Genomic DNA, 8,362 nt, shown 5'->3' on the forward strand with positions numbered 1-8,362 from the left:
AGAGACTTCAGATACAGTATTAGGGGACCACTAAGGTCTATATAAAAGAGACTTCAGATCCAGTATTAGGGACCACTATGGTCTGTAAAAGCATCCACAGAGCATCATTCCATGGGACCTTTAAAACTCAAGTAGCTTTAAGTGCAGTTATTGTTTCTGAGTTTTTGTTTTAAATGTCCTGAAACATCCGCCCGGCCGTAGTAGTAGTAGTAGGATGGATCTTGTAGTCTGCCTTGTTTAGGAACATTACAAATCCTCCCACTGCCTCGTCACATGTCCCGCACTCATGCATGAATATGTACAATATACTATCTTTTCATTTATTATGCAAACTGTGTAGCTTGTACAACGAGTTTATTGTATGCATGCTGTTTTAGTTTATAATAAGCTCTGGCAAATGCAAAGTCGGAGTGTGAGCTATTAAGTTAAGGAGTCTACATTCTATCATCAAAATTGGCTTGTGAAATACAAAACCGTGTGTAGCATCCTAATGTGAAACATTGCTAAAGTCGGACAGATCTGAATGAAAGCTCAAACAGCGTTCAGGCGGCCTATCCAGTGAGAAATGCCCCAGGTCTGTGGGGGGAGGGGAGACAATTTGGGTGTTAAAAGTTCACCCCCTCTCTTAGCACTATTTTTATGAATGTTAATTAAATTACAGATTCTGGGCACTCCTGGAATTAGTAATCATTTTCATCCCAGACTGTGTGAGAAGAATGGCTCTGGGAGACAATTAGAAAAGTACAACATGAAAAGTTTTAATTAGTTGAGTCATGCCTCGGCCCAGAAATGATCCTCTAAGCCCCAATCGGAGGGCTGAGGTCACTCTGTGGATGTGGGTCTGAGACCCAGGTTTTCCCCTGGGCGCGTCTTCGCTGCGATCCGGTTTTGTTTTGTCCCCCACCCCACTCGCCGTACCACACCAAGGGGGGCGTCTCAGAAGTCGAGTGTCTTGCAGATTATCCTTTACATAAGTGCTTTACTGAATAATCGTGCTTATTAAGGAACTATCTACCTTCCACTTGTTATTTTTGTTATACTTGTTTAAATCGCTGCTCAAGACGCACCTGTTTGCTGCAGCTTTTAACCCTCATTAACCTGGATTCTGATGTTTTAAAGTGTTGTTGTTTGTCTCCCTGTGATGTACTTTTGTTGTAGTAATCTTTACACTTGTTATTTGTGTATTTGACATTGACCCTGTTCAGCACGTTGGTCAACTATTGTTGTTTTTGCTATAGAAATAAAATTGACATTGACATTTTGTTGTTGCCATTTCCGTCCACCAAAAGCCAAATGTCGGTTTATTAAAGGTGCTCTAAGCTATGTTGGGTGACGTAACTTCTTGTTGACCTTTGTAAGTATTTCCAAACAAAACCAGACTAGCTCGCCCCTCCCTCTTCCTCATCCCAGCCCCTCCCCCTCCCTTCTGTGTGTTTGCGCACTAATATGTATTTCAGTATCTTAGGTGACACAAAAAGTTGCGTTTTAAGACATTTTACTGAATATTTCTTGCTGTCTTTCAAGTGACAAATTATCTCAGGGATGTTACTGTCTGTACTGCACATACCCCACTATGCTGGGCTGCTAAGGCTGTGCTTTAGTTCTGTTATAGATTATGTAAAAATGTATATTATTTGCTAGGTTAATCTAAAAATGCCGTGGCTATTTCACTACAGAAAAATACTCGTGTGACTGTACACAGTTATAGTGTTTACTCTATGCTATAGTATCCATATTCATGCATACTGTACATACATGATTGCAATACATAAATATACTTATCAATTATATCATAATTATACTCAGTAATTTCATAATTATACTTACTTACTCGAATTCACATCTTTGACTCATTTTGATCATCCTAGATTTTCTAAGAAAACAGACATGTTGTGCATGCAAGATCACACAGTGTTGAATCTAGAGGTCACCATGAGCACTTATGGAAATTAGTGGTTGTGATAGTACTTCTTGTGTTTGTGCTACTATTTTGGTCAAAATGGCCAATGAGATACATGCCTATAAAACAATCCATAAGTGCAAAGTCATATGTGACCCTAAAATGGCTCTATTCATTTCTAAAAGATGAGAATTTTGTGAAGGAGGAACATCTTGAGCTGCTCCCTGCTTTTAAGGATAGTCCACAGTATGTAAGCTCACTTTAATTCTCGGGGGTCTAAAACAAATAAGTCAAATTTAGGTAAAGACCATCATTCAGCTGGTCATAAATACAGTGTAGCTTGCTTTATGTGTGTTTATAAGTGTTTGTTGTCGACCCACTAAAAAATGTTATGTAACTAATGGTAATATATACAAGTAATGTTGTGTTTTGCAGCTGAGCAGATTGATAAAGAGTGCTTCTGTCTATCTTGGACGGAAACAGCTTGACCTCGCTGATACCTCTCCTTGGGCCAAGGCTAAAATTTCAACTCAAGCTCAAAAAGTTGCTTGAGGTACGCATTGAGTCATAGGTCTCCACAAATGGATTACGTGTGCGTCAAGTGTAGAAGCTCTCTAGGCAATGACATAAGACTTTTTTTGGGCCATCTGAGAGCGATACACAATTTATATTCCGCTTCATCATATTTCACCATTTCTTTTTGTATTTCGCTGCGGACATGAGCACAGATGCTCCTAAAGTTGCACATTACTTGTGTCAATCTTCTGTTGTGTTGCCGTGTGCGTTATTGAGAAAAGAACCACACACACAAACACACTTACACAATCGTGTAATACAAGCAACAAGGACTGTATTCAAGGCCGGATCTGGATGTCAATAAATCTGTTGAACTGAAACCAAAGGTTGCAGCAACTCTCTTACCGGAGTGCATAGCCAGCTCGGAGTAGTGCCAGTGATAACGGACACAGACTTCACAGATTGTTTAGGAGACCCCTACTGGGCCATGTTGTTGAGTTTGAAGTTGAAACAGAGGAAGACATCTTTTTTCTTTTGATTACTGTCAAATAACTGACAATAACTGCCAATATGTTGTGTTTTGTGGTAGTGTTAAATGCTAATAAAATGCATATTGTTGTGAAGTCCATCTTCAGGTGCAAAGGCTCTGCTGTTATCATCCACAGTGGATCACTTTCCATGTTGAGGGACTGTCAAGGCACAGGCTAAGTACGTTTTAACCACACAATAATGAACTGACCTAAAGCAAACGTGACAACCCCTACTAGGGCTGTGACGGTCGGTGGGAAAGCAACGTTTCAGACATAGGGGGGGGTTAATTGCAACCCCCTGTGAGAGTAGCGTTTATGAGTGTGGCTGTAATTTCAAAATGATTTGCAATATCGCTTTTTGAGTACTTTTAGTTTGAGGTTTTCTTTTTTTTACAATACTGCTCAAAAGTTGGCCTGTTAGACCAAAACATCTATGTCACCACATTATAATGATGTCTTTCTAAATGCAAGGGGTGAGTGTGTATTTATATGTAAAGTAGCTGCCCGGTCCTTTCCTGCCGGCTGTCAGACAAGTTTCTCAATCTCTAAAAATTGGTGTAATTACTGGAGGCAAGGGCACTGACAACTGTGCTGTCGAGGCAGAATTACAACCGGGCTATCAATAACAGTTAGAGGCCAGCAGGCAGAGGAGTCACCACAAACAGGAGTCACTTTCACAAAGTTCCAGTTTTAAAAAACACTAATATCACACACCCTGTACTTGTAGTAGGCTACCTGTAGTTGCCCAGATTTGAAATAATGCTAATAATAATAATTGCAGAAATTATAGGTTCAGTAAAATAAGTATAAAATGTATTTCTAGAGCACATTTAAACATGGCTTAAGCTGACCAACGTGCTGTAGAAAAAGCACTAAGGTGCTGTATAGAAGAGTCTTTAATTAAATGTTAAATTAAAAGTAGAAGGAAAACAATAAAAAACAAAACTCCAAACGACAATAGGCAGAAATTCACAAATGCAGAATTTTACACATATCAGAGATTGTTGGGTTGAAATAAGAGTTGAGAGTAAAAATGAGTCTTTAGCCTAGTTTGATAGCTAGCATGTCTTTTTGTTAAACATACCATCACATTATATGTAATGATCGTCAGCCGTATGCAATGTTATTGACTTGAAATCTTGTTAAAACAACGTTAGCTGTCTGGCTCTTAGTTGAGCCAAAGGGAAACATGGAAGGCAGCTGTGGCTAAGGTGGTGGAGCAGTCGCCTACAACCCGTTCTCACTACAAACGCTTAAATTATGGATGTTTGGACAGTGGCTGTCCGCGTGTGATGCAACGAAAAAGGCGACCTTTGGGAGAGCAGCATGTAGACGGGGTTTAGCTAGAAGTATGTAAGGGGGAAATTCCGTGAAGTGGGTGGAGGGGTCAAACACAGGACTTTCACCAAGGAGAGCGGGGTTCGTCGCCTAAACCGTCGCGTTCCTGCAAGTCACAGAACCTTAAAAACAGTCTTTTCCTTAACCAAACAGCGTCAAAAGGGACGCCAATAGTCCCGACCAAGCGCGTGTTATATGACGCTAAAGGATGATTTTAGCAAATGACAAAGGCACCTGACCAAGCATCTGTATTTTACAAGATGGGAGTGAGCATGTGTTGTCGTCTACCAACGGAAAGGTCCATGGTTCGATCCTTGGCCCTGCAGTCCCATCGTCGAAGTGTTCATCTCTCTGTTGTCCATTACAGCAGTATCATCAACGTCCAATCAACGTAATAAATCTGAATTAAGACATGTAGGATTACTAGAGATCTTACTGAGACAAGTGTTGGTCTGTGTCTAGGCTCAGTGCTTCTCTGTCACTTAGAAATCTCACGCAGCCCACAATTCATTAGTCCAGGTTTTTTAGCTGGACTGTTCCACTGCACAGAGCACTTTGGCAGTTTGATGGATGGAGTTTATAATTGACTTCATGTGCAGTGAGCATTGGTGATTTCCATGCAAGCTCAATAGATGCTTTAAAATGGATTGTTTGAGTCTTTTTCATCTCAGGCTTTTTTTCAGAAACAGTGGGAGACATTCAGTAAAGCTGCTCATTGATCATAGTCAGGAAGCCAATGGTTTGTCTTTAAGTAGAGTCCTATGCGGTGTATGATAAGGGGTCAACACATTAAAAATGAAATGGATAGAAAGGTCATTTCCATTCAAATCGACGTAGCAGAATGGTCAGAGCGGCAGCCATTTTTATGTGTATCATTGCCATGGTGACGTACAAGCTGACTTCTGCCACGAGTGACAGATATATTCGGCCTGTTTTCTGTAAACAATGTGGCAAGGGGGTAAGTTAGCAAGCCAGCTAACAAGTACAATGGCCGCCATGCTGTCATGCTGCATCGGTTACAGGGAATGAGCTGAACAGCGGGCTGGGTCTAACGTTAGCGCTCCGCTGACCCACTGCTGCTGGGTCCGACTGTCCCTCCTCACTCCCTGCAACTCTTCCAGGAACATCTTCCGAGCGTCGGCGTGTCTCCAAGAATCCAAACTCCAATATACCAAGAGGTAGAAGATGTCCACAAAGAGGTCCCCACCCAACCAGAGGAGGAGTCTCTGAGACGCCATTAGCGTTGGGCAAGAAGGCCAACACACTACCACCAGCGTGTGCCGACTCTTTCTAAGCGCCTGCAAAAAGCCCAGTACCTTTCCAACCAGGAAAGACAAATGAGGTGGATGGCTGAGCACAATTCAGCCATCGACGGATCCAAGCTCCATGATACGGGGATGAAACTGCAGGAAGAGCAGGGCTTGAGACTCAAGCAGGAAGACGAGGTGTAGATGCTCTAGGAACAAATCAGATGTACCAGTCTGTCCCCTACATCGCTTCTGGTCAAGGCCAGAGGTGAATCAGCCAGCAGAAAGGACTATGAAGGGGTTCCGTTTATTGAGACAGACTCCAAGGATCCAGGGCTGGTTCAAGGTCTGCAAGAAGAAAATGCAGCCCTTAAGAAGGAGATGGAGGAGGGAAAGCATATGGTTGGCATAACAGTGGCCTCGGACCTAGAGCTGATTCAAAGTCTGCAAGAAGAAAATGCAGCCCTTAAGAAGGAGATGGAGGACCTGAAGAGTCTGCAGAGAGAAGCCTGCAATGAGGTAACTGCCCCTCAGCTAGAGGACTTAAGGAGGCAGAAAGAGAAGACGACTTCATTTTACATGACAGTAAAACTTAGTGGTCCCCTAATACTGGATCTGAAGTCTCTTTTATATAGACCTTAGTGGTCCCCTAATACTGGATCTGAAGTCTCTTTTATATAGACCTTAGTGGTCCCCTAATACTGTATCTGAAGTCTCTTTTATATAGACCTTAGTGGTCCCCTAATACTGTATCTGAAGTCTCTTTTATATAGACCTTAGTGGTCCCTAATACTGTATCTGAAGTCTCTTTTATATAGACCTTAGTGGTCCCTAATACTGTATCTGAATCAATAATGTGCCTTAGATCGGTCAAAGAAACCTTCAAGTCATTGCAGTGACCTTACTGGCCTTCCTATAGACACACAGCAAAACAACAAATTCCAATCAATTGTACAAGTTATGTACCAACGTTCACTTTGAAGCTCACTGACCCCCCCTTACCCGCAAGTCGATTTACTAGGCCTATCACAGAAATCACTACACAGCTTCCTCATTATTTGAGAGGTGGATTCCTGTTTATTCAGCACAGATGGAAGAGAGCGGGAGGGATGAAGGACTGCAGCCCCTCTGAGTCCAAAAACCAAATATTCTCATTGATCCCTGTTTACACACCTCCACGGAGAAGGATTGCCATTCCACTGAAGGCTCATTTTGCCAGTGGGGACTCTTTTTGAACTGAATTATGCTGTATTATGGACGCGTGTAAAACACTGACTTTTCACAACTGTAGGACAGCGCGGACACACACACACACACACACACACACACACACACACACACACACACACACACACACACACACAGCCAAGTGGCCTCACTTCTGCGATTGATTTCCATGGCTGAGAGTGTGAGGGAGGGCGGGCAAATTGATCGTGTCATTGGCTGGTGAGCACGGGGAGGGACGAGGGAGACATCACACGTGCTGTGTGTTCATTGATCGATCCCCTGAGGTGAATGAATTTCTCTCTCTGCTCTGTGCTGCTAACTCCTCTGGGTCATCAGTGGAAATGGATTTTTCTCTGCAACCACCAAAGAGGGTCTCTGATTCTCTTTATTACATGATGAATGCCCTTTAAGATGACCCATCATAGTCCAGGACCCTTTGCAGGTCTAAGACGGAGATGAGATCATCAAAGTCTACACGGGATGTCTGTTAATTCAACAACTTCTTCAAGTGCTACGCTGGCTTTTAATAATCTACTTGACATACACTCTAAGAAATAAATCCGTAAAATAAGTTCTAGCAGCTCATTAACCGTAAAAGTAAAAACTCAGAATATTTTCTGTTACTTCAAAAGTTATTTCACATTCTCTCAGATGAAGTCACTTTTTTGAGGCTTTTGACTCTCCCTCATCCAGGAACCTACTGGTGAAATGCAGACGGGGCACAGATAAAGTTCCCATAATGCACTCTGAAATATAAATAAACACACCTACAACTGGGAATCACTTTCTATGGACTAGTTCTCTTAGAAAACATGCAGTCATACAACTTTTAATAAACAGAAATGTCTTAGTGTATAAAAACCTTGATGATCAGATTTCTGTTGTTGCCGTATTACGTCATTGGATGGTGATGGCGATGGTGGTGGTGGGGGGGGGGGGCGCCAAAACGACGGCTCGGGCCATGTGCGACCAGACACCTTCACTTAAATGGCCCATTAATTATAGTAAAATTACATTTGACTAGATGAACATGCAGATGGATACAGCATAAAGGAATAGTCGGCTTCGTTCATACTGCAAGTCTCACTGCTCGTTTCAGATTTATTGCACAGATCCAATTTTTTTGGCGATTGACATTGTTTTTTAAATTTTAAATCAGATTCCAGTGTGAACTGACCCGTACGCTCAAAGAACAATCACAACAACGTCACACACACTACACAATGTCGTACAGAAATTAAAAAGGAGGCTGATGAAGGCAGCGTTTACGGTTTCATTTATGAGTTGATGTGCAAAGGAAGCCAGTGAATTAATCAGTGGAAGCCAGTGGAATCAATGAGCAGATGATAATGAGGGCGAGGATTAGAAGAAAGAGAGCCGAATATTTAATTGTGGCTTTTCTTTGTGGAATAATGGTTTCTTCTGTACAGAGAGAGATGTGTGTGTGTGTGTGTGTGTGTGTGTGTGTGAAGTCCGACCCAGGAGTGGTGAGATTGTAGATATAGACCAATTTACATCAATGGAGGATATACGTGATGTTGATCAGTTAAATTGAATTAATGAACCGCTCAGCAGCTGTGAATCACAGTGTGAAACCACAAATT

General features: G+C 42.1%; 1 long non-coding RNA gene across 1 annotated transcript in view; it reads right to left on the minus strand.

The window, feature by feature from the left end:
• Positions 1–7,022, minus strand: part of LOC117935514 — a 14,995-nt gene extending 7,973 nt beyond the window's left edge. The window contains exon 1 of the long non-coding RNA XR_004654772.1: positions 7,010–7,022. This is a non-coding gene — a long non-coding RNA (uncharacterized LOC117935514). The remainder of the gene's footprint in view (positions 1–7,009) is intronic.
• Positions 7,023–8,362: the final 1,340 nt, after the last annotated feature.

Source organism: Etheostoma cragini, chromosome 20 (assembly GCF_013103735.1).
Source record: "Etheostoma cragini isolate CJK2018 chromosome 20, CSU_Ecrag_1.0, whole genome shotgun sequence".
NCBI classification, from domain to species: domain Eukaryota; kingdom Metazoa; phylum Chordata; class Actinopteri; order Perciformes; family Percidae; genus Etheostoma; species Etheostoma cragini.